Source organism: Rhineura floridana, chromosome 1 (assembly GCF_030035675.1).
Source record: "Rhineura floridana isolate rRhiFlo1 chromosome 1, rRhiFlo1.hap2, whole genome shotgun sequence".
NCBI lineage: Eukaryota > Metazoa > Chordata > Lepidosauria > Squamata > Rhineuridae > Rhineura > Rhineura floridana.
The window spans coordinates 113508493-113536398 of NC_084480.1; the positions used below are offsets into that span (position 1 = coordinate 113508493).

Consider the following 27906-nt stretch of genomic DNA (forward strand, 5'->3'; position numbering starts at 1 on the left):
CTTTTTCACTCTAATCAGTTTTACCCTGTTGTAGGTCTACCCGTTAGAACAAGTCATACCATACAGTATCACAGATTGGTACAGTATCACCTTTTCCATTCCTTTTCCTAGAAGTGCAGGAAAAACAACATACCATTTCAAAGCCCATCATGCCTTGATTTACCTAAGCAAAGAGTCATGAAAATAGCAACATCTAATAACCCACTTTACCAACAACTGGTGAAAGTAGTTGAAAGTAGTTCAACTATTTAGCTAAATATTCTTAAAAATGTGCAAAAGCTCCAGATGATAATTTCAATGGAACTGTAGAGGTGGAAGAAATCTGAATATCATATATTTTGTTTCCTTGCTGTGAGTCAAGTGATTTCCATGCTTCTGTTACAGGGCAGGGTACTAATCTGTTAGAGCTTATTCAAATGAATGTTACAAAATCTAATATGGATTTTGGAAATTTTCTGATGGGCCAACACATCTGTCTTTCCTTGTGATTTGGAAAATGCTGAGTTTAGCCATACAGTAATGGGATCCTACACTGGATGACAAGGATCTTACACCACCTGAAAAAGGGCCCTTATTATTGGAGGGAACATTCATTCCAAGTGTATCCAAAGGTATCCAAATTGGCTCCTGTTGACTTAAAAAAAAATAAACCAGCACCTAAAATTAATCTCTACTTCTGTTAATATAAAAACAATCTAATTTCCCTTTATTTCTACTTTCCACCTGCCAAGGAACCTGTGTGTTTCACCTAAGGACGGAGACAGACCTGAGTAACTGCTGGCTTTTTATTACAAAAGATGTAGAATTGATCATTATGTATGTATGTGCATGTATTATAACGGCCCAAGACCAGCAAAGCAATATCATAGAGTACAGTGTAATACAAAACAGTGCAATAACTCTAATTTAAAAGAGATACAGTATTATTTGATATGAAAGTTAAAAAATATACTTAGAAAGGACCTTGTGCAAGCACCCAGGCACGCTGTTTTATAGCTGCAGCGCAAAATCTCACAGCCGCAAGCGTAACCCTGGGATCCACATCTGCTAAAAGGTATTTTGTTAAAAATGCAGGATCCCGACCGGGGAATTTCTGGATAAGGGGAAAGATAAGGCGTTGTCTCATCTCATTATAAAATTCACATTCCAATAAAACGTGGCCAACATTTTCTAAGGCTCCAGTGTCACGGGGGCACACACGTTCCAATAATGGGATATTCTTATATCTACCTTCTAATATGGCTGAAGGTAGCATATTATATTTGGCCAGCGTAAAAGCTTTTCTGGTTCTGGGATTTTCTAAGCTCTTCAGATAGTTAGCTAGCATATATGGTATGACATATGAATCCACATTTAAATTTGCATTAGCCCGCTGGGTTTGAACATCCATGTCTAGATTTCTTTGTGTGATTAATAGGCTGGCTTGATGATATCCTACTGAGAGCAGAACAGATGAAGATAAACCCAGGGAGGTGATTTTTGTCTCTATAGATTTCTTCCAATCAGATTGAAAAGAATCGGTAAGAACAAGAGGAGCCAATCCAGTCGGAAGAAATACTAACTTTAGCCAGTATTTAAGCTTCATGATCCAAATACAGGTTTCGATTTTGGGAAGTCCAGCTTCCAGGCGCAAAATGTTGTTTGGAAGGCACGGGGGGACGCCCAGGATAGTTCTAAGAAATTTAGTTTGCACGGTTTCCAGTAGAGTAAAATTTGAGTACATGCCAACCTGGGCTCCATAAAGTATTCGAGAAACAATTTTGGCTGTAAATACCTTTATGATTGATGCTATATGCTGCCCTCCCTTGTTATAATAAAAAGAAAGAAGGGCTTTTACGCATCTTTGGGCTTTAATTTGTGCATTTTTCATCTGATTATGCCACTTGCCCGTAGAATGCAGTGTGATGCCTAAGTATCTATAAGAAGATACTTGTTCTATTGCATTGCCATCAAGGCACCAGTTGTGTTTCCTCCGCTTTCTTGTAAAAACGAACACCTTGGTTTTTTCATAATTAAGAACCAGGGATTCGTTCTTACAATAATTGTCCAGGGCTACGAGAAGACGTTTGAGCCCGACGCAGGAGAGAGAGATTAATACGGCATCATCTGCATACATCAATGATGTTATTGGTCTGTTTGATAATGTAGGATGGTGCGATGGTATTTCGGCTAATTTCCTAATTAGGGAATTCACATAAAAATTAAATAACGTAGGGGCTAATATGCAGCCTTGTTTAACACTGTTTTCTGAGGATATTGGTCCTGTTAAATTTCCTGCCCTGTTGCATCTAACACGAATCTGAGTTTTTTGATAAAGCCGTCGTATCAGAACTAAGAGTCTCCGATCAATGTTTGTACTTTCTAATTTTGCCCACAGTTTGTCCCTGGGAATGAGATCGAACGCAGACTTGAAATCTATAAATGGCGCAAATAAAGCACCCCCAGGGTTCTTTGAATATTTATCTATAAGGTGGTTTAAAACTAGAATTTGATCTATAGTAGAGCGGTTTGCTCTAAAGCCAGCTTGTTCATCCTCGAGAATGTTATTCTGTTCAAGCCAAGATTGAAGTTTCTCGTGCAAGTGCCTCGCGTATAGTTGACTGACTACACTTAATAGGCTTATAGGTCTATAATTTGCCGGGTCAGCTCTATTTCCTTTCTTAAATATAGGGACAATGATGGCCAAGCCCCAGTCCTCTGGAATAATGGCTGTCTGATCGATACTTGTAAACAGTGTTGCCAATATGGGGGCCCACCATTTTGGATCAGCTTTAAACATTTCGGCCATGATGTTGTCAGATCCCGGAGCTTTACCTGTCCTCATGCTGGCCATTAAAAAGGTCACTTCTCTCTCAGTGATTGGCGGCCAGCTTGGGAGATCTCTTAGAGGGATCTCAGGATAGTTTGATTTATTTTGGCCACTAGAATCGATTTTATAAAAATAGGATTCCCACACATTCACCAGTATGTGAGAATCTAAAATATTTTGAGAGTTGGGCCACCCTCTGGAGTTGGGCCACCCTCTGGATCATTATGTATTTTCCCTTCCCAAGAGGCCTTAGTGTAATCTGAAACCTGCCCAGCACCTAAAAGAGCCTCATTAAAATGTCTGTTACCCCATGGTTCATCTTTACTCTCTTACCTTATGCATATGCTGTACCACTAGCCAACCTTTTTATCTCTCCCCGCTTGCGTGGATTACCTTCTAGCCCGATGAAGAGTTGTGGAGAATTTGAAACCTTCCATGCTATTTTGTGCCATTTTGTTGGCATTATAAAAATATTGACCTAATAAGGTTTTTAGATCCCCCCCCTTACGGGCCAACACAGTTATCTTTGCTTGTTCATTATTTTGTTGCCCAAAATTCAAGGTATCCTAGGTTCTAGTCTGTTTTGAATTGTGCCCACCAATAGAGAACACCAATCCATTTTTTTTGTTTACTCTCATTGGCCATACTGTCCCAGATACTTGTACCAAACACTTCAGATGACTGAAAGCCATTTAGAATTAACTCTCAAAGTCTGCTGTGCTCTGCCAGGAAAATCAAAGCCCATAACACTAATAATAATTTTTAAAAAGAGGTGTGTAGCCTGGAATATAACAGTAGTAAAACCAGTGCAATGCTAAATTTATAACTTCAACTGCAGGTAGGTTTATGGTTGAGATATTAAGTGCACCAATTTTTAAAATGTACTTATTTTCAATTTTGTTTTATTTGCCTGGTATATTTTTAAATTAAATAAGTGGTATATCTCAAATAAGACAAAGAAAGTGGAGCAAAGAATGGAGTTCAATTTTAACAGTAATTTAACACTAAACTATGTAACATCTATGCCAGTTCTACTACATTAACTAATATCAACACCAGCTCTGCCTCAGAGAAGGATAACTTTTTATCGGTAAATAGTGTATAAAATCTTCCAGCTTTGAAGCATTTAATCACTTTTGAACAGAAATCAAAAGCTTGTCAGAGCTAGGGTTGTCAGGTTCAGGGCCTGAGACTGATCCTGTATCTTTAGGAGAAGAGAAAGTCAGCCAAGTGCAGGTGTTCTTGCAACACTGTAATGGGAAAAACCACAAGGTGGAATTCTCTGTATCTTTAAAAGTTAAGCAGTGCATCCTCTTCTCACAGTGGCTGACCAGCTGCGGGGCCCCTGTGGTCCCCTTCCGCAATCTCTGGCAGGATAGCAGGGCAGAAGCTTCAGAGCTACCCACCATTCTCCCACTTCACCTACCTTTCTCTCTGCTGTTTTTTGCAGCGTGTGCAGGTTTGCCATCAATTAAGATGGCAGCCAAGGTTTCCCTAAGGGGCTGAAGCCTCTGCCACCATCTTGGTTGATGGCAGCAATACGAGCGTGTAGCACACATGCATGCCATCAACCAAGATGGTGACAGAGGCTTCAGCCTCTTAGGGAAACCTCAGCCGCCATCTTGATTGATGGCAAACCTGTACATGCTGCAAAAAACAGCAAAGAGAAAGGTAAGTAGCACGGGGGAATGGTGGGGGGCTTGGGATATCCTGCCCTGTGGCCAGCCCTGCTGGGTGGCCATGCCACACCACGCCAAAAACCGGAGGTCCAGGGACAGGGTGTGTGGTCTGCCCGGGGAGCCAGAATAAACCCCCGAAGCCGGAGACTCCGGCCAAAAACCAGAGATCTGGTAACTCTACACACAGCTCATTTCTGACCTAACCACTGGGAGGATGCAGCTAACTCATTTTTCACCTTTTCTTCTCAGTATTTTAATTTGTGGGCTTAGAGGACTTGGTATCTTTCCTGCCCCTCTCATTACTGTGCAGGTAGGCCCTCCTTTTTGCCTTGTTTCTTTCAGGCCTTTCCTTAGGCAAGTGTGCCTAGGGAATTTGGGGTAGGATATTTGTTAGTGTATTTCTTTAGGTTCTCTGTTAGTATGGCTCCAAAGAAGGACAGGGGTGGGCCCAAGGATAAGGGGAATGCAGGAAACACCCCTCCTAAGTGCCCTCATCCTTTTCCTTTCTCATCTGATGAAGAGAAGGGGCCTGATATGGTGAGAATTTCACCCAGGCTTGTAGCTCTGTAGAGAGAGCCTGCTCTGTCTCATAGAAAGGCTACAGGGGGTAAGACTGACATTGGTGGAAAGTCTTTAAACAGAAGCCTTGGGATCTCATTGCAGCTTGTCTTGATGTTTTGGAGGCAGGTCCCAATAAGGGCCCTCCACATGTGTTGGCTACTGAAGTGAGGATGCAGTCTCAATCCTTGAGAGAACCATTGACAGGACTTGTTCTGGGTGAGTCTCCCACTTATTTGCTGCAGTAGAACTGGCCAGGATGGGACATGATGGGGATCTGGGGTTTCCCACATTGGATTATGAGACAGGACTGGCCTTTTTTGTGCTTGTGCATACTGGGCCTTTGGAGACTCCATCCCCTTGGGTGAAAGGGTGCTCCAGCCTCAGGAGCCCCCCCCTTTTGTCTGCGTACATCCAGGTCTGGTGAACACCTGATGGGAAGTCCAAGAGGTCCGACTCAGTTGCCTCTGAGCCAGTTGCCACCACCACTACCACCCTATCTGGCCTCAACAACCAATGCTGATCCCATTCCTTTAAGACCTCTTGTTGCCTTTGAAGGATAACGCCATTCCCTTTGGTGAAGTCTTGGCTCCCTTGGCCTATCGGAAAAGAAAGGGTTTGGAAAGGGGAGTACATTGTTATGTTCTAATTGCTTCTTAGGGAGCCGGTTTAAAAAAAATGGACAGAGGGGATGACAGAGATCAAGAGAAGATGAAGTATAGGTAGGTGGATATGAACTGGTCAAACTGATTTCCATTGGTTTTTACATATGTGGGGGTGCTATTGCAGAAGTAGCCACTTTGTGGGCCTGTACTTTTGAGGTATATTGATATAATTTACTGGGCTTACTCAGCATGTAGAAATTTCTTTTGTATGACTATTATTCTTTGTTAAACAGATTTCTCAAGCTGCAAAGCTTGTTTAACAAGAGGTGAAATTGTCCACATCATGAGCAATGATGGCTCAGTCATGCTACTTTCAACTTGCTGAAAAGAGATAATTTGCTTCCAGCCTCACATGCGGTTATGTGTATCCAAAGAAACATTCCATGAGCTGATTTCCCCATATGTGAATACATTGCTTGAATGGATGCAGATACAGTGAGAGTTGGCAGTTACCACGCAAGAGTGAACCATAGGTTTCAGTGGGTCCATTCAAATGTATCTGTCATTCAAAATGATTGTTACAAAATTGCCATGTCCAACAGAAACATGAATACTGAGATGAAGTATAACACCTTATGTTACAAGTTCATACAATAAGTTTGTTACGGTAATCTTCAGGAAATGACACCAAGTAACTTTTATTATTGCAGTGGGTAAAGTAGTCAGACTTCACATCTCAAGTATTTAAAAATATGATCTCTTTGCCTGTGGATTTCCTATCCCTGTGAGCTTGTCCAGCATATAAAAAGGTGCCTTCAATATGCTGGCAAAGCTCCCAGCTGTCTCATTTTCAACAGATCCCAGAGCATCAGTCCCAGTCATGAACCAGTGCTTAGGAGTAGGTATCAATTGCATGAGGATAGGATGACGGAAATTATTCATTCATTAATTTTTAACAGTAATATCCTTTCCTTCTCTTTCAGCTTGAAACCCAAGGTGGTTTATGCAGCAGATTAAAAACAATCAGATCAAAACAAATGTATACAAACTGACAGAAGGCAGCAGGGTTTTTTTTTTAAAAAAAAACCAAAAACAACAGTAACAGCTGACAACAAACATGAGAAAAACCAGGAGTAATAAAATCAAATTTTGATCAGGCTAAAGGCCTGCTGAAATAATTGATGACAGAAAGTTTAATTGGTGACAGAATGTTATGAGAAAGGAAGCCAGGCAGATCTCCTGGCCAGGGATTTTAGCGCCTAGAGCACAGAAGAGGCCTTCTCATGTATTCCCAGCAGCTACAGTTCAGATGGAAGCTGGACATGTGAGAAGACCTTTCCAGCTGAACTAAGATGACAGGCAGGCTCACACTGGAGGATTTACTTTTTTAAGCATTCTGGCCCTAACCCATTTAGGCTTAAAAATGATAACCAGGCAAGGTGGAGATGTTGCTAGTAAGGAATTCACATTAGCTGAGTTTGTCTGTTATTATTAACGGTGTTTTATCACTACCAGAATGGATGAGGTGCAGATCCTAGAAGATCTTTGTGACCAGCATTACTAAATGAATCCCAGGTCGAGGCCATGACCAAAAACACTTTTTATTGTTTGCCTCTGGCTATGGAGACTTAACCCTGTTTTTTAAAAAAATGGATCTGACTACCATCATTCATATGTTTGTAAGTTCAAGAGTTAACCACTGCAATGGGAACTCTGTGGCACCACCCTGGGGTTATCTGGAAGCTTTAGTTGTTGCAGAATACTATTTACAGAGGAAGGAGACAACCCAGTGTTGGCTTTGACTTATACAATGGGTCCTACATCTCTCAAAGAGTTCCTCAGTATGAGCTACCTCCCCATTAGTGTATTCTTGAGTATGGTATTAGATAGCTATGTATGTTGAAACTACTGGCAGGTGAACCAGAGCCTTTTGCATTTGGCCAAAGTGTTGTGTTTGCCTTATATGTCTACACATCTTCAGAAGAGTCTTTATAAGATATTATCATGCTACATATGTTTTTGGAAAGGATTTTTATAGTGAAACCTTAAAAAAATAAACTACTCTGCTACATTTCCCCCACTCTTCTGCCATGCCAGCACAAGAAACAACTCTCAGAAAATTATGGACACACTTAGAAACTAGATACCACCTGGTCACATGACACACCCATCTCTCAAGTATGCCTTAATTTTGCAGCCTGCACTAGCAGAAGAGGTTTTGTTTTTTGTTTTACCTTAACTCTTAATACAGCAGAGTGTTTTTGTAGACTGCATCCTTCATGGATATTTTAATATTTGAATAATATATAAGTTAGTTACCTGGGCTTTTAGAGAATGTGAGATATGTATCTTTTAATAAATAAATAAAATGCTGCGATGAACAGAATTGGGGATCATTCCTGACACTCCTCTACAAACAGCTGCATGCCCAGTAAAGAGACAAAACAATGCCTGCAGATGAATTACAAGTGCTTATCTCCATGAGCAAAAAACTGGATTAAGGTGTGTATGTCACCCATGAACTATACTCTACAACTGGCCCGCTTCCTCTGCAAATGCAAAACCACATATTCATATCAAACCCAATACTTGTTTAAAATTAGACACTTAATTTTTTCCTTACCCATGAACCAAGGGAATAAAATCTAAGGATTTTCATCAAGGAACTGCACAAAACCTGGATACTTCACATTCTTGAAGCATACTTTTTGTTTTTTGACTCTGTACACAGAGGCTTCAATCCAGCAAAAACCAGCAAAACCTAACCATGATTAATTCCAAATGAAACCAATCTAATAAGTCTTGGCTAATTAAATGCTACTGCTTTCAGCAGGACTAACTCATAACTAACTTTATCTGGTTCTGTATCAGAGCTATTAGCCTACCCCAGAAAACACACTGAGCTGGATCTAGGCTACTCCCCACTGAAATCAATGAGACTTAAATGGATTCCAATGGATCCAGAGTAAGCATGATTAACAGAGCAATCCTAACTACAGAAAGCCAGTATAACTCATACCAGTGTAAATTACTGCATTCTAAACTCTGTTCAGGAGGAATTTGGCAGCCATGTTTTACCAAGTTCTAGGTCACATGACTGAGCTTAAAGTGGTTTGGAACAGATGTAAGTCCCTCCTTACCCCATCCTACCTGATCCCTGGGATGCTCAGCCAAAAGAGCCCAAGATCTGCCAAATCCAAACCCTCTCACCCTTGTGGATCTTGGGTTTGGATCCCACTGTAAGTATATCAACCCATAAAGTAAAACAGAGATATCTAAACTTATGACAACTCTCAGTTTCAATATTTAGATGAAAACACATTTAAAAAAATTAGAAAGAGTCCTACAACTCTTCCCATCCATTGTTTTTTCTTTGAAGAAACAGTCACAAAAACTACTTGTTTCCCCTGTGTATCCTTATTACATTTTTTCAACCTCTTAGTTTTTTTTTACTTGAACAAAATTATAATTGCATTCAGCTTTGCCACAATTTGTTTCCCAAAAGTAAATTCATAGAGAATATTAGAATGACACAAATATAAAGGTTTTAATTTCCAAAAGCTATTAAAACACACTCCCTAGCAAAAGATGTTTGAAGTTCAAATGAAAGACAGTATCTGAATACACTAATCCTCAAGAGAATTCATGGCACCTGTCAGGCACCGTAAAGGTTTTATAAATGTTGTCTTCTGCAAAGTCAACTGCAAACATCATAAGGCGTTTTGTAAATATGTCTACCAGCCTCTTTGTTTGAGCAGAAATATTGAATTCCCCAGTATTATGATTATAAACCCGAGAAGATTATTTTAGATTTTTTATTTTTTTTATTAATAGCCTTTAACTTTTGCCATGGGATCAGATTTCAAATCATATATTTAAGTGTTTGAAAATATTTGATTTGCAACTGCTACAGTGGCCAGGAAAAAACCCACCTATAAATGTTATTTACAGATAAGCATACTTGAAGTGAAATCTTAACAATAAAAAATAATGTGACTCCTGAAATGCAGGGATTACATAGAGCCAGTAAACATAATTTTTTTGCTTTGTATCACAGAATTGATATAAAATGTACATGTTATTATTTTTTTAAAAAAGCTTATAATAATATAAAATATTAATCTATACAATTCCCTGCATCAGTGGCCATTTTTCTGTTTGACCATTTAAAAAAATCCAACAATTCAAATGCATGAAGATTGCATTGTCACCTTCAGAATGATGAAGATTTAGGGAACAGTCCAAATCCAAGACCTGCTGGGATTGTTGAGCCCCAACTCACCCAGGAGGAGCAGGGAGAGGAGTAGGTCGAGCCCCAGCCTCCCCAGATAGATCTGGGAGAGGAGCCAGAGGTAGATGAGGTTTTGAGGGCATTGAGGGAGGGGGTGAAGTCGACAGCCTGCAAGTTTCCATGGACAGTCTGTCTGAGAATGCAGAGCTCGCTCCACCTACAAGCACCCCAACTGAGCTGTTGGGGGATGACCTCACGCACGCACAACTCCACCCAGGACTCCCTGCCTGGAACTTCAAAAGCTTCCCTGCCAGTGGGTTCCCCACCCCCTGAAGTTAAGCCGGCTTCTAGCGAGCCTGTCCTGTCAGATGAGCAGGTGGAGGCTCACCCCCCCTCGCCTCGAGTGACATGCCGCAAGAAGCGGGTAGGTCAGAAGGTGGAACTTCGAAGGAGTCAGAGATTACAGGTGAAGACCTTTCCTATTTAAGGCGGCACCCCCCTAATTGATATGCTGAGTCAACTTACTCCACATGCTGCAGAGCATGCTTAGGTAGTCTAGTTAGGGTCTCTAGTGAGTCAGCATAGAGAGGTCTATGAAGTGCACTGCTTTTGATGTAACTGTTACTCTAATAAAACAAGAATTAATTCCAGTCTCGTCTCCGTCTCATCTCTCGGATTCTGGGCAGGACAGGGGTAAGAAAAGGTATGGAATAGGCAAATCTCTGACTCAACCAGCTGAGCTGGCTTAACTGGAGATACACTGGTATAAATCCTCAATCCTGGCTCAGCTGAAGCCAACTTGGCAGGGACAAAGAGGTGTTCCAAGGGTGGGGGGGAGTGTTGCAGGTTGGGACACTGCAGGGACTTACCCCGATTCCAAACTCCTTTCAGCTTGGTCACATGACCTAGCAACCGAGTGGAAGTTACACTAGAAGAAAGAAGGTCAAAGAAGGGTGGGGTAAATCAAACTCTATTTTAAAGGCTTGTTTTCCTTCTGCCAGGTTCAGGGGCTGGCTAAGCCAGCAGTAGCCCCACCCCTGAAAGGAGTTTAGAAAGGCACTTAACTTAGGATGGCTTCCTAAAATCAAGATTGCTTTGTTAGGCTTCTGTGGTGCACATGCATTATTAACAGTGTTTGGTGGCCTCTAATACAAAAATTGTCACCTTTTTTGTTTGCTTTGAAGGGTTGTTAGGCTCTGCTGAGCTAAACTTACACATTTGTTAATCCTGTGTGTCCAACATCACCCGATATCTCTGGGTGAAGAAGTCACTGTGTAATTATTAATTTATGTAAATAGACTATAACCCTATTCAACGCACTCAATGATAACTGGTGATGAAGGAGAGCAAGGCCACATGTATTAACTTTATATCATCCCTGTGTCGGTCAGCCCTCAACACAGTCCATGTGTTTGGAAAGATGTCTGTAGCAGGGTAGCCTACTGAATGTGACAAGGCAGTCCCCATGAGGTAGACCCCAAAGTGCCCAGGGTTCCACTTCATGGAGATAGCCTATGTGTGCTGGCAGGCTGCTCTGCTACAGACATCCTCCCAAATGCATGGCCCTTGTTCTCCTGCCTCACACCATTATTATTGGGGACGTTAAATGCCCAACTAAGGCTATTGTAAATTAATTCTGAGTTTTCTGGATAGAATTAAGAGATGAATTGAGGAAGGAGATGGGCTACCAAAGGGAAGTAATCTCACCTTCTCTCAGGATCCTTTCTCTTTTTGTTTCCCTGGTTTCCTAATGGCTTTCCTAATGCACCTGCTCCTTTCTGTCTGCTGCTTCTTGAATTTTTATCCCATTCTCACAATCATGGCATTAAAAGCCATTTTTCCAGTCTTTCTGGAGAATTAAGCCTGCCTGGAATTACATTACCCCCCTCCAAACACACACACCATTTTTTCAGAAGGGAAACTACTGTGAAGGGAGGTTTCAGAGTGGGAATTTGGAACTGGAAATTGGATGTTGTACATGGAACACTGTCCCCAACCATATTACAAAAAACGATTTCCCCATCTCCCCTTGCCATGGTTGCATCCTTGAATTCTACACTCTATACTATGGACTAGTATACAATTCTATATGACTAGAGTATAGAATGTTTCAGGGAATTATTTATGGAATACAGATAATGGTTTTTTCTCCAAGTATTATTTTTATTCATATCTGTTGATATTGGTCTTTCAAAAACTTATACAAAGCAAGTGTATCACAGGTTGGTAAAGGGCTTTCTCCCCTCAAAATGGTGTCTACACACTGTGGTTAGATCAACATTACACATACATACATAATACAGATCCTCCTAAATAAATTAAATTGGATTACTTACTCTTCTCCAAGGCACATCCTGTTGTTATGTCTCAGGGCAGAGAGCTACAAGAAAACAAAAAGTTTTATATTTTAATTGGTACTTGAATTACACAACATTGCTTTCTTTATTCAAAATTGTACACAACACCATTCCTTTTTGAATGATACAAAATTCCAGTTGTCTTTTTGTAACTTAGGAATTTCAAACAAACCCCCACTGAAGAATGAATACAGAAAAAAAAAAGGAAATAGTTGTATTTGTAGGAATTCTCACAAATATCCTCATCCACTTCTCTATACTATTATTCTTCCCTTTGGGAATAAAAATACAATTGGTGGACAAATTATGCCATGCTTGAACCTGTAGATGTTTTGCATGCAGATGCAGAACAGACTTGTATGAAATTCACTTTATGCACTCTTACCCTACATGTGCATTGCTGCAATTAAAGTACTTTCATATTAGGTATCAGTATAAGATTGACCCATATCTTTTAAACAGATACATATTTGTCAGATTAATCTGTCAAATAGCACTGATATAGCTACAGATTCAGGTGTTTATCATAGAGAGCTCAATGCATGTTAACCTGAAAACATGGCTTTTATTTCAAAGGAGATAATGATCTTCTTGCACAGCAAAAGATTTGTGTATATAAAAGGCACGAGGAACCTCTGGCTCTACAAATGTTGTTGGACTGCAACTCCCATCAGCCCAGTCAGTATGGTCATTGCCCAGGGATGATGGGACTTGTAGAATAACACCTGGAAGGCCATAGGTTTCCTGTCAATATATGGAATAGATAGATGGGTCAGTATGAGAGAGTAAAGGCAAGAGGGTTGTGGGAGAGTTGTTTATGGGCAATAACAGCGGAAACAAAACAATGGAGTAAGATCCGAACTTCTGTTTTGTGTATGGCAATCATAAGGCCAGAATATAGTTTTTGGGAAAAAAATTCATTTGGTAAACATAACTGTCCTTTGTGTATTACCTTATTTCATACACATTTTACTTTAGATATCCTTGCTCATAATTTCTCCTTTTTTAAAGAAATAAACCTTCTAGCTAAAAATATTAAAAACATCAACTCTTGTGAGTTTATTTGTTACAAATCTAATAATTGCAAGATTTTAAAAATAAGTACAATACTTCATAAGATCTGAAAATTCCATTTTCTGAGAGTATTATCTGATTGAAAGGAAACTTTTCTGATTGTAGGAACTACAAAATGGTTGTTGTACATGTGTTACTAAAATTTACAGAACTTCATTTTCTAATGAGGTCGCATATTCCTTTTTTAAAAATAAAAACCTAGTGCATGGCTTGGTTGCTAAAACAATCTCTTGGTCTATGGGTTTTGGCCTTAATTTTGATGCTTTTGATCTTTTTCTGGCAGCATTTTTTTACTTGCTATTACAGCATTTTTGGCTATTGTCTGCTTAGGACTTGCCACCCAGATCATTTGAGACCCCCTGATTTGTAGACACTTTTTGATGAAAGCCCTTCTCTACTGGTGGCTTGTCTTAATGGCCTTTGCGTAACATTTACTACCTCAGTCTCCATACTTAACCAGCAAGGTGCTGCCTCCTATTCGTAGTGCCATAATCATTCTAATCTTTTTAGCTTTTTAATCTTGTATACTAATCCTTTTATTTTCTTATATTTTGTTTAATTGTATTCTGTTTTTTTTCTTTATGTCATATATGTTTTGTGATTTTATTATTACGATGTATGTATTTTATCTTATGCTGTTTACCGCCCTGAGAGCTACTTGCTATGGGCGGTATATAAATGCAACAAAATAAATAAATAAATAAATTGCATGTTTGCTGCAATAATTCTTTGGAAGATAGCTTGTCACTACTGCAAAAGCAATACAGTTCAGAGCATTTTTTCCTCTTCCCACCCCTTTTCCTTATTACTATCAAATTCAGACTCTTTTTCATATTGAAGAATAGGAAAATTATTTTCTTGTAAAAATAACTTACAAATACATTTCAGTTAATGTATTTATTGCTTGTGATATTAACCATATCCCATGCTACCACCTTTATAAACTAAAGACACAATCCAAACTCCCCCCCTCCATGCACGCACTGATGGGGCTTTACAGAGAGGTGGAGGCCCTAGTAGGAGCAATGCCACATCTACAATCCTGCTGTGCACAGTGGCCTGGGCAGAGAGGGGAGGTCACTGGAAAACACAGCAATCCTAGACCGGCTGAGCCCTGCACCATCTCCACTTCTGGGGCCTTCCACTGGTTACTGCTGATGGGTATCCTGCTAGTGGCACTTCTGTCTGCATGGGAAATGCCTTGTGTCACTCCATCATCAGAGACTGGCAAAAGGCTGGTTTAGCCTGGAGAGCTGGGCAGAGGGGCACCTCCACCCAACTCTCTCTAGAGCCCTCTGCAAGGGAATTTTGACTGCTCTGTAAGACCTGAAATAATATTTATGCATTTTTATTAAGGATGAAAAGATCTGTCACTTTTGGTTCTCTCAGGTGCTCTCATTTTTCCAATCTTAAGTTCAGTTCTACACATTTCTGCAGCAATGTGCAATTTTTTTTAAAAAAAAATCCTAATGAAAATTCTCCAGCATTTTAATGTGAAGTTCTCCTAATACACATTTTTGTAGGCAGTTTTGAATAATGTACAATTTCCAAGACATTTCTTGTCATATAATGTATTTTTTCTATGTTATTTTCACTCATTCATTTTTAAGAACACTTACCCCTAACATATGCATTTTTGCAAACATTGCTTGGTTAGCAAACTGCATTACAAGATTTGAATAAGTGCAAACTTCAAAGGATGGCTGAGTTTCAGTATTCATTTTGTTTCAGAAAGCATTTTTTTTATAGATTTGGCTTGAAATGCAAACAAACTGAATCAAAATTCTCACTTTTCTCTAATTTATATAAATTCACCAATTTTCTACAAATGTGACTGGTATAGTTTATTGATATTGAAAAACACAAAAAGTTCTATGATCCACAAAAGTGGTTGTTCTGAAATTTACATGTATGATTTGTCTCTTATACATGCTCATGTGAACAACCACCAACTTTTCAAACATATAGCACCATGCTTGCTCCATCTTTCAAAATGACATAGTGAGTTATACTTATGAAAATATACTATTAAAAGATGTGAGGACTTGGGTTTGTTAAGATGAGTCACTGAATGGTGAAATGGTGAATGGAAAATGTGAAAGAATTTTCCCTCAACTAAAGAAAAGGGTTGTGTGAAGGGTTTTTTTGTGGGGGGGGGGGAGAGAAGGAGAGACAGAGAGGCAGGGTATGCACAGTCTGTGCTAAGCACCTATAGACTTCTGGCAACATGCTACTGAAAGAGGAGTCTTTCAATAGTGTAAATGTATTTCAGCCTCTTATTAGAAGAATCTCATTGCACATATATTTTCCCATGCCCTTGTCTGCATGGTGGTGAGCAATGTTGAAAGAGGCAAGTACCTGGCTGAAGCTGTCATAACAGTCTGCTCCTATCTATGCTCCACTGGGCAATGAAGATCTTTCTCATAATTTCCAATCAGGTCTCCTTTAAAATCATTATTTATTTCACAACTTTGACCCACCATGCTTGTAGTTTTGCTGCAACCTCAATAGAATAGATCCGGATAGTACAAAAAATATGTCAGCCACTGAAAATACTAGAGGATCTTGTCTAGTTCCCCTTCTCTTGTCTTTAACATGTAGCAATGAAAACTTTGATGTTAGATCATCACCTTGGGTGTTTCCCACACTCTTATGAACATCATTGGTTGTGATGGGATGTTACTACTACCAGGGGTGAGTGCTGGGGAAGGACAGTGCTGTGGACCTGCCCTCCCAGCAGTGGTGTTTTGTCACAGTAAGGGGCAGTGCAAGGTAGTGGTTAGACTGAGACTGCTTGGGCACACCAATCTGGTGCTCCCACTATTGCATCCAAATTTTCCTAACCTTCCTACCATTCTGCTCCATTGCAGTATGGAGCAGCAACACTGCTGTCTGGAGGCCAAATCCACAGTGTCGCTCCTCTGAAAGCTCAAACAGGTGTAATGGGACTACTTGATCACTCTTTTGCAAAAGGGCTTTCAAATAGCTCTGTGCTGCCTTGCTCCTGACAAATGGAACTTCAAAGCACAGCATCACCTAACATCATAGTGACTTCAGGTGATTGACAGCCCTGCCCAACTATCAACTTGGGCTGCCAGGGGGTGGGGAGATAACAATCTGGCCTGTTGGCCGGAAAAGGATAGCCAATATAATGAGGACTCCAGTTGTAAAATACAAAACAACACCAATGCTATAAGCACACAACTGGGAAATCACCACAGATATATATCTGTTCTCAGAATTAGAAAAAGGGGGTAAAAAAACAAACAAAATGATGTGGTGTAACCACTGCTATTACAAATCACTCAAGAGACCAGGATTAAACAACAAGGAGAAAGCAGAATACAATTCATGACGTAAATTACAGGACTCTGTAAGTTCCCATTTTGCAGTAACAGCTTCTTCAGATATGAACCAAATCATAAGTACAATCACATCAGCTGAAAAACATAACTCCCCATGTAAGGTTACACATATCCTTATATACAAGTGATACAATATGAATGCTTTGAACAAAGGTAACAACTTCATAATTCCGCCAAACTCACTACCATTTATACAGCAAGCCCTATGGGAGTGAAGATAAAATGCAGAGACATTCTTTTTATAGTGTCTCTCAAGCCAAAAACATCTTACAGTTTTCCAGAGGAGCTAGCTGAAAAATAAATAAAACTTCCAGTGCAATTGTTAAGACATCCAAACTTTAAACCTCGGACAGCTAGACCGAAATGCTTCTACAGTAGTGAGCTATGCAGATAGGTATATTCATTTTATTCAAGAAGTCTACTTTTTTGGTGACAGTCCCTTAAGGGCATATATACATATTAAATAAGTTCCTTAAAATACCCATAGGAACAGCACATAATTGCAGTACTTAGCCAGGAAATGAAGAGGCAAGACAAGATGAAGTGTGGGTAAATCAAGGGCCACATTTATTGAAATAAAGCCAGTTAAGTGCTTGATTGCATAGTAAATGAACTGCATAGACAAGTGTGGGACCTAACTCTTACCCAATTGGGTTAGGACACCCTGCCATGGGAAAGGGGGTGGTCCAAGCCCAATCCCCTTCTTGGGGCCCTTCCCCACAGGGTAGTTAGGGAGGCCTTCCTCCTCCACCCCCCCTCAGGGCCATAAAACTCTGAGTGGGTGTTACAGGTTAGCCCCAAAGATGAGCCTTATTGTGCCAACTGGCCACACAACCTGGAAGGCAGGCCTCAGAACCCACCGATCACTCTAAAGAGTGCCTAAGGGTGGTCACCAAACCCTATCCTGTGAAATTCCCGTACCTATCTGCCACAGAACAGAACCTGCCCGTACACTATGTTCAACATCGAAGGCCCTCCTCCGAGTTCCGACTCATAGAGAGGCTTGGAGGACAGTAACAAGAACTAGGGCTTTCTCAGTGGTGGCCCCCGAACTGTGGAATAGTCTTCCCGATGAGGTGCGCTTGGCGCCGACGTTGTTATCTTTTCGGTGCCAAGTTAAAACCTTCCTCTTTTCTCAGGCACTTTAGTTTTTTAGTTTTTAGTTTTAAATATGTTGCAATTGATCTTAGATTTGTGGGTTTTTATATACATGTCCCTTGCACTGATTTATTGGATTTTATTGTGTATATTTATATTCTCTATTGTACACCGCCCAGAGAGCTATGCTAGTCGGGCGGTATAGAAATTCAACAAATAAAATAAATAAAATAAAAAATAAGCCTCAGTTTAGTCCCTCTTCCCCCACCTGCGACAAATAATTATGTGCAGGGCACTCTGCAGATCAGTCAAAAACAGATCATTACCCAAGTCAGACATATGAACACCATCTGGCTGGTAAAGATCAACCATTCCACACTTCACCTCCGGATGATGTATTACCTCGCCTTGCCAACCAGCAAGGGCAAGCGAGACTTCCCTATTTACTTTCCAGCAAGCCTTGTTCAGGCCCCTGGGGTCAATCCCACCCCTCCAACTCCTCCTGGGGAACATATCGGACCAGACAATTACGGTTCCAGGCCACCTCCGTCGTATGGCCACAAAGTAGTGTACATACCTATTACATAAAATGCAATAGGATAAATTCATGTTACATATAAAAATTGGACAAACCATCACTTACCAAGAAATGACCCCAGTTCTAAACTCACATTTAACCCCTTAGGGTGCACAGTACCCAACCTAAAGATCCATTGAGCTTCCCTGAGTAGCAGCAAATGATCATAATTGCACCAATTATATATGTGTGCATACACTCTATCGATGTCTAAAAACCTGAAATCATAATCACAAGAAAAATCCATAAAGTGATGCACCAAAGGTGTATCCTGAACCTGATGTCTTAATTTTGAATGATGTTCTGTGATACTTGTTCTGATACTGCATGATGTTTCACCCACATATAATAGTTCACATGGGCATATAATAATACTATAGACCACCCTTTTTGGAAAAGGCATAACAAAAAGAAAAAAGGCATAACAAAAAATGCCAGTGATCAGTCGGATGTTCAAAAGTATGAGTTTTGATAAATAAGGCACACACTGAGCAACCACTACATTTAAAGTGGCCACACATTTGAAAATTCTTAATAATAGAAGGGTCAATATCCCAGTGAATAACTGGACTCCTAACAGAAAACCTAATCCAGAAAACACGATTAGGTGTTCTTTAGAACATTATCATTTAACTTCTGCTATCATGAGAATAATACGCAAGCATTGGCATATGGTGAGCCACATTCCGGGTTGTAGTAGTAAACCAGGGATTGGACTGAGGTGCACTAGAAACCTCAGGGATTATTTACCAACTTGGATATTGACCCTTCTATGATCAAGGATTTAAAGTGTGGTCACTTTAAATGTTGTGGTTGCTCAGTGTGTTACACCACATCATTTTCCTGTGTTTTTTAAAACCCCTTTTCTCATTCTGAAAACACACACACATATATACTGGTGTTTTTTTGGCCAGAAAAGGTTCCCATCCTGCTCTTAAGCATAGGCATTTCAGCCACAAATAGGGAAAAACTGGAGAAGTGAAAATTGTTAGACGGCTATTAATAAGTTACATATTAAAGAAAATAAGACTGTAGTTCCATACCCAATTACCTGTAGGACTGAATTGTTTCATCTAAAGTTGATGAATCAACATGCTTGTTTTGTAACTGTAATAAAACAACTGCATTTGTACAACTATTGCAGTACTTATATATTATGCTTTGAAAATTTCAATGCAGCACACAAAATATAGTTGTTGTTTTAAAAAGGATGTGGGCTTTTAAAATGTCTTTGCAGTTCACCTTTAAGTATAGTGACTTGATCTTGTCACTTGTCAAATATGTCAAAATGTCTCTTGCTGGGTTTGTTGATCAATATCTATATAGAACACATTGAAGTGTGTACAACATGTCCTGCATTAATTCTGTAAGTATATTTCTAGATGAAAAAATGGTTGGAAATGGAATACAGTTCTAGAAATTATTCTCACAAATTCCTTTTAAATTAAAAGCATCTGTAAAATCAACTGAAGGACTAGGGGAGATTATTACAGCAAAATGCACCATGCATGCAATTTCTCTCTTCCCTGCAGTCCCTTGTTAGAGAGCAGACACTGTTCTGAGGAACTGTAACACTCCAGAGAAGATTTACATTGGCACAGGGGACAGAATGGAGGAAGGTAAAAGATCAGTTGTAGGAGTGGTTGGTCACACCACCTTTGGATAGTCCCCCCCCATAGTCTCCCCACTGTAGCCTTCTAAAACCAGTAGCTCAGGAGGCCAGCACAAAATGTAATGTGGCCAGGCCCCCTCTGGCTCCCCACACCATCATCGATACCACAAGATGAATCTGAATACTTCAAGTAGTTTTTGAGGATTCCTACACAACATAAAACTAACTGTGGGTAATTGTGTGCTCTGCTTTTAAAACTGCTAATTCCAATACAAATGCAGACTGGGATAAGATTTTTTTAGTTGCACTTATTTGGTCAATTTTGTGCAAGCCATCTTTTGCACTTTTATAGGAAGTTAGGGATAGACATTCATTTAATAATAATACATTATTTATGTATCTGTTTTCCATTTGGATGTCATACAGCTTTGTTCTTCATTTAAACCCTTCTGTACAAATATACTTCTATCTCCTTTCTGTTCAAATAAACTGATTCGGACTAAACCCTGTTGTTGGTTGTTGGGCTGTCATGGGAGAGGGTCACATCAAAGCCCTCTTGTTCCATTGCCTCCATGAACCTCAGGGACAATAAGTGGAACATAAGATGTAGGGATAACAAAAAGAAGAGATTTATTTCCCTTTATGTAACTTTCCATATACAAGTTAAATAAAAAGTCTCTTATGGCAAAGACGAGCAGCACCTCTGCTCAGAATACTCAGGTCAATATGAACCATTTTCTTCCCCTATAAATCTTTTTCATCTGGTCGTGGTGCTATTTTCTCATTGCGGAGGTCCCAAGTGCCTGGGTTGGAGAAGCCCAGGTGCCAAAGGACCCACTTGAGAGCAGCATTGTTGGCAGGATTAGGAAACCCCAGGTAAGTAGGTCTAACTGGGTTTGGAGATGCTGGTTCCAGGTCATAGGGGGTCCTCTTCCTTCTCCAACCAAGTCCTCTAAACTTCTTGCAGGAAAGATGGGATATAAATGTAGTAAATAAATTAAGATAACGCACTAGGAATCCAATCTTCTCTGAAGTGAGTAGGTATAGGATGGCAAGAGAGAAGACAGTTCTCTTTCAGTGCTTTCCACTGGTAGAGGTTCACATCCCTCTGCCAATGGTACCCTGGTTTGGGACCAGACATAGCCCTGTAGCATTCTCAAGGTCTTTTAAGCTTTTCTGTTTACCTCTTCTAGATCTGCCCCCTATTCTCCCACTGCATTACCCACTTTGCTTGACAACCCTGTCCTGCTCCCTCTACAATTGTCTGCAGCTCCTCCCTCTCCTGCCTGATGCATGGAAGTGTACACACTATACTCTTTTACCAGGTGGATGTGGCCTCTTACTGGCTCCATGGGATGGCCTCTGGAGAAGGAGCCAGCAGCAGCTAAGTAGCTGAGAAATAGAGCTGGGTATCGTCAGCGTACTGCTGACACCTCGCCCAAATCTCCTGATGACCACTCCCAAGGGCTTCATATAGATGTTAAACAGCATGGGGGACAAGATGGTACCCTGTGGCACCCCACAACACAACTGCCAGGGAGACGAAAGAGAATCACCCAATGCTATTCTTTGAAAACGACCTTGGAGATAGGATTGGAACCACTGTAAAACAGTGTCTCTGATACCCAACTCACCAAGTCGGCTCAGTAGGATACCATGGTCAATGGTATCAAAAGCTGCTGACAGATCAAGTAAGAGTAACAGGGTTGCACTCGCCCTGTCCTTCTCCCGATAAAGGTCATCCATTCGGGTGACCAAGGTCAATTCAGTCCCATAACCAGGCCTGAACTCAGACTGGAATGGGTGAAGATAATCTGTTTCACCCAAGAGTACTTGCAATGGCTGCGCCACAACCCTCTCAATCACCTTTCCTGAGGTTGACAACCTCAGCAATGGCTGGACAAACCCTAGTGGATAATCATTGTGGTACTGTCTAATGCTTTTCTATATTAAATTTGCAAGTATACACATAGCAACAAAATAGCTCCATCATTAATATGTACATCTGTAGATGTAAGAACAACCAAGCCTCCACCCCCAAACTTACTTGCTTTACAGGATCTGCTCTTTAAGGTAAAGTTAGCCTGACAGATAATGACTTGCCCAAGATCATCTAATGAGCCTTAGGGCTCTGAATATTTGAATCCAGTTCTATTGATCCAAATTATAAGTTACTTTATCCACTATATAACACAGGATGTCCTCTTGTTATATCAACTGCTTTTTAAATCAGTGTTCTTTTATTCTAGAAAGCACTTTTAAGCACATAGCACATATATGCTACATCACATAGACAAGGAAAGTTAAATAATTGGCTTTATGGCTCTGCCAAATTGTATCCTTTGAATCTGTGTCCATCAAAAGGAGAAGCATAATCCTTAATGCTATTTCTATCCCCCAAGGTCGCAGATGTAGACTTCTTGGGAACTTGAAATAAAGGACTCTCTGCTATCTCCTCAAGATCTGCACAACTGACAATTATAGCTCTTCCAACACACTCAGTTTGTCATTGGTTCTTCATTCACTTTCATATAATATCAGGCTCCGCCAGCCAAGAGACCTTTATAATGTCCTTCCATCATTACACAGTCAATAATGCATGATAAAACAAAACACATACAGGATTTTACAGAGTTTAAAGAAGTAAATGTTTGCAAACTGATGGATTCATCTTATTTATTTATTACATTTATATACCGCCCCATAGCTGAAGCTCTTTGGGTGGTTTACAACAATTAAAAACATTAAAAACAAATATACAAATTTAAAAACACATTTTTAAAAAAAACAATTTAAAAACACATGCTAAAATGCCTGGGAGAAGAGGAAAGTCTTGACCTGGTGCCAAAAAGATAACAGTGTTGGTGCCAGACGCACCTCATCAGGAAGATCATTCCATAATCTGGGGGCCACCACTAAGAAGGCCCTCTCCCTTGTTGCCATCCTCCCAGTTGTGCAGTTATGCCTGGAAACACACAGCTTTTGGCTAGTAGCAACCAAAGCATCCTGACATATGAAAAGGCAATCTAAGTTCAGCTTATAAACTTTACATAATTCTTGCTAAGTAATATTTTTACCTAACAGACAAATCCTACTTCTAATGCTGGCACATGTGACCCAAGTGTGCATAGGACTGCTGTTGAAATCCAGAGAACTTGCAGAAGCACGTATGAAATTTGGCACTGGGTTGTGGTGGAGTCTGCTGCTCAAAGTCAAAAAGCCTATTGGGCATGTCCAAGCCTCAGGCATGCCTCCAGTAGCTCATTGGATCCTAGCCTATGTCTAGTAACATTGGCAGAACAGTGGAAAGAAAAGAAGTCTTCTCATGAAAGGCACACCATTGTAGTTACTGGAACAATACACTCTTCAGTTAACTGTCCAGTAAAATACAAGAATACTCAAACTGGGGCATTTCTGGTAGGCCCTGTAAGATTGTGCACAATTATAAAGTCCTCCCAACTTACAGATCCAAAATATGTAGTATCTGTAAGCATTTAACCTAGATATAAGCATCTGTGTATATTTATTTGGATCTAATATGAGCTACTGCCAAGCAATGTACAATATTTACTCTCACAAGTACTAGGATTGAAGTATTGGAATTGAGGGGAAAAAAAGCTCCCATCAAAATTAAACCTCTCTTGAAAATACACTCAATTACTATCAAAGGGCTTAAAGTATTTAACCTTTAAAGTAAGAGTGTTTGCCTGGTATTGATTTATCAGGAATTACAAGCTAAGAAAACATGCTGTGTTTCATTTTGTTGATTACCTTCAAGGATATTCTTCTTTACAAAGGCCATCTAGCTAGGGAATACTTAATTCCTTGGAACAGCTTGTCAATTATAGGCAAATATACACAGTGAAGAAAAACAAAGGGGAGGGAGGAGTATGGAAAAGTTAACTAGAAAGTTATTTTGAATATCAAATTCTTTCTAACAGAGGAGCATAGAAAGATGTGAGATGCCAAACTAAAAGCATATTTTACATATTACTGAATTAATAGAAGACATTCAGATGGACTGTATTTTATATGAAGCATTTATGGCACTTGCATTCTAAAATAAATGTATTTGGACAAAATGCAATTCTTAAAACTTCTATTACCATATTTCACCTTTATCAAAACAACATCAACATTCAAAATTGAATCTAATGGACATAGAAAGCTGCTTCCAATGCAGTTAAAATGTGGCAAACACAATAAAGATATACATTCAATAAAACTCTGACAGCTGGTCAGGCTGATGCAAATCTTCATTGCTATAAAATGTGTGTGTTAGTAATATATACAAACTGATCCTGTACACCTTATGAAACAGGTCCAGAACAGAGATGAGTGAACCTACTCGGGCTCCCTTTGGTTTGGCTTGGCTTTCTTTTATGTTTCCCTCCTCATCCAAAATCCAGAAGAGAGCAGAAAAGTTCCCTGAGCCAAAATGAGCACTCAGGTCACTAGGGATGGGAGATAAATTTGATCTGGTTTGCATTTAAAGCCAAATTTCTCAAAGTTCTACTTTCCAAAATAATAGGAGAACTGAAACACATTCATCCTTCAAAATTCACACTTATCTGAATTTTGCAATGCCGTTCTCAATGTTGGAATGTATGAGGTTCAACTCCAACTTGTGGGTTGAGGCTGCAAGGGGTTAAAAAGGGTAGCTAGAGAGGAGACCTCTTGTTTGCTAGGCTATACTTATCCTTTGATCTCCTGCTGTTTCTCCCTTCTTACTAGACTGATATGCATAGGATGTTGACCACATCTCCTTCCTCCTTTTTCTTTCTCTTGAGAGGGAGAACAGACATATTATCTTTATCTCTCCCTCTCCTCCAAGCATGAGGGCAAACACTAAGCTTAGTGACTGCATCTCCATCTTAGCTAGTTAGCTAGATGTAGAACTCTTTCCTATCAAGTATGTACTTCCAGAATAAAGTAGTTCTTTCTTATTTTAAAGCTTAAAGTCTCTGTCTGACTAATTTGCAGGGATGGTAGAATATTAGCAAAGATTCAAACACACACACATAAGCTTGCTCAATACTCTTCGTTCTGCTATGCAACTCTGCAGGGTCCTACAGGACATTGGGCCCAGACTCCTATACTCAAAACAATGATTACAAAACTGTATGTATTAGGGGGAAACGTACAAAAGAATGAATATATTACTGAAAATAGCATATAAATGCATTATATTAGAAGAAATGCTTGCAAAATGTGTACATTTGTCAACGCTGCATATAAAATATGTATTAGGAGAAATTTGCACTAAAATGCTGAAAAAAATTCATGAGGTTTTTAGTTTTATTTTATCTTTTTTATTTTTTACTTCTGTAAATTGATGCAGAACTGAACTTAAGACTGGAAAAATGAGAAACAGAGAACTGAAACTGATAGATCTGTCCATCCCTACAGATAACCCTGACCTATCCTCTCATGATCCCCATTAATCCCCAGTGTTTCTGAAAGTAGGGGGAGAGACAGAGAGTAGGAGGAAGATTTTTCCCTCGTGTCTTTGACTGCAGCTGCTTCTACTTTTTAGAAGCAGATAAGGAAGGAGGGAAAGGTTAGAAGTGAGTGTGTGTGTCCTGGGTCTGTTGAAGGCATGGAACTTTATATTCCAAGTGGTTAAACTTTGGTTATTTAAGGGTTGGAAGGCTCACAGCTGGTTCGAACTGGGCCCCAGACCCCTTAGGTTCAGTTCTGACCCAGGCTTGGACAAATCTGAAAATTATGTGGCATAGATAACATTGTTTTATCTAACTTGATAAGAGGCAGAACTAAAGACAATACAGCCATGTAGAATGCTATTCACTGACATTGTTTCGCTACTGAAAGGTCTATCTAAAAATAGCTTTTCTTTCTGAAATATATGTTAGCACCATATTATTTATTTATTTATTTATTATTAGATTTATATCCCGCCCTTCCTCCCAGTAGGAGCCCAGGGCGGCAAACAAAAACACTAAAAACTTTAAAACGTCATAAAAATATATTAAAACAAAACATCTTTAAAAACATTTTTTTAAAAAAAGGTTTAAAACCATCTTTTAAAAAAAAGTTTAAAAACACCTTAAAAACAATTTCAACAGACACAGACTGGGATAAGGTCCCTACTTAAAAGGCTTGTTGAAAGAAGAAGCACTTCAGTAGGCGCCGAAAAGATAACAGAGATGGTGCCTGTTTAATATTTAAGTGGAGGGAATTCCAAAGAGTAGGTGCCACTACACTAAAGGTCCATTTCCTATGTTGTACAGAATGGACCTCCTGATAAGATGGTATCTGCAGGAGGACCTCACAGTGATCAACTGGGTATATAAAGGATAAGGCATATAGGATAAAGCTGTATAGGGCTTTCTACACCAAAACTAGAACCTTGAACTTAGCCCCAATAGCTAATAGGTAGCCAGTGCAATTCTTTCAGCAACAGGGTGACATGTTGGTGATACCCTGCCTCAGTGAGCAATCTTGCCGCAGCATTTTGTGTCAGCTGCAGCTTCCAGACCAACCTCAAGGGTAGCCACACATAGCGTGCATTACAGTAATCCAGCCTGGAGGTTGCCAGTGCTCAGATACTAACTCCCAGGGCAGGTCTTCTCCAGCCCCCCCAGTACTGTGGCTGTTCCAAAGGACCCAAAGGACAGCCAGGCTTTTATGCCTCCTGACCCAGCCAGGAGCTGATGCAAGAGGCTGCAAGATTGACTGCAGCCTCTCTCTGGAGTCAGGGTCAGGCAGGGGGACCCAGTCCTTGCAGCACTTACCAGGGATTTCAGCTAGTAAGCAGGAGTGAGCAAGCAAGCAACCATATGTTTAGGGCTTATCCACATGGGGGCAAAACATCGTATTAAAGACACTGCCTTTACCTCTGTTTTCTGTTTGCACATAGGGGGCTCAAAGCCAGCTGCAAACACGGTGCTTTTCATTCACACTGAAGGGAAAGGATTAATCACGCAGCTTCTTAATGACCATGCCCTCTTAAGGTCAAAATTTCACTTCCTCTGGTTACCTTGTCAACTGAGCATGTTCAGTTTGTTCCAGAGTTTCATAAAGTGTGATTATTTGTATTTTCACTACTACAATCCAGCTGGAATGCAAATATTTGCTTGAACAGTGTTATACTTTTGTGCACAAATTGGGGAGAAAGAAAAGTAAAGCACAGTTTGCAACAGGCTTGCAGAAAGGGAGCCAGCAGCCAAACAGGAAATGAAAGAAGGGAGGAGGAGGGAGTGGGCATGGAGATGGGAACATTTGACACACCCACCTAAAGCACTGGAATAAAGCATCTGCAAGCACTCAGAGGTATGAGCTGAAGTCATTTTTACCCTCCCTTTTCAGATTAAAAGAGCACTGATATACTACGGATTTAAAAGGGAAAACTGCAATCTAGCTGCTGATTGTGTGCAACGTCGTGTGATCCATGCAAATTAAAAGGGGCTGTGAGTAGCACCAGACCAGCACTAAAGCTCTATGTGAACCAGCCCTTAGATACTCACTCCCAGGGCAGGTCTTCTCCAGTCCCCCAGTGCTGCAGCTGTTCCCTGCATTGTTAAGGTGAAGTCATATCAAACAAAATTTCCAGACACACATCCTACAGATATCAATGGGACTTACATCCAACTAAATGTGCTTAGGATTATACTAGGATTATTTCCATCAAATGATTAATATCCACAAACATTTTTTTAAAAAGTAAATTATATCATTGATATGCTCAACCAATGGTCACGTTCTGAAAACCAACAATGAAAAATGTAAAGTCTGAGGTTATATCTCTTCTTCTGCCTGTTAAACTGAGCTCATACTGCCACACCTAGTGTAAAAGAAGAGCATCTCCTCTTAGCTTGGTGAAATATTTAAGTAACAATATACATTGTGCAAATGTGATTCAAAGCAATGGTGAAGACATCTGTAATCTATGGATCATCAAAAGACTGTGTTTACTATTTA

The 27906-nt window shown here is 40.0% G+C and overlaps 1 protein-coding gene and 1 long non-coding RNA gene across 17 annotated transcripts in view; one reads left to right on the plus strand and one right to left on the minus strand.

Moving 5' to 3' along the window:
• The window catches only part of PTPRD (protein tyrosine phosphatase receptor type D), a 2140456-nt gene that overhangs the window by 1436548 nt on the left and 676002 nt on the right, over positions 1-27906 (minus strand). For 15 of the 16 annotated variants that reach the window (XM_061629619.1, XM_061629614.1, XM_061629634.1 and 12 more), the window contains one exon: positions 12219-12262. The gene's annotated coding sequence lies outside the window, so the exon portion shown is untranslated. Of the gene's footprint in view, positions 1-10751; positions 10811-12218; positions 12263-27906 lie in introns of all 16 variants that reach the window. The other variant, XM_061629626.1, reaches the window with a different exon arrangement.
• LOC133379569 (uncharacterized) lies at positions 5169-6017 on the plus strand. The gene is made up of 3 exons (XR_009761211.1): positions 5169-5265; positions 5707-5768; positions 5945-6017. It is a non-coding gene; the product is annotated as an uncharacterized LOC133379569 (long non-coding RNA).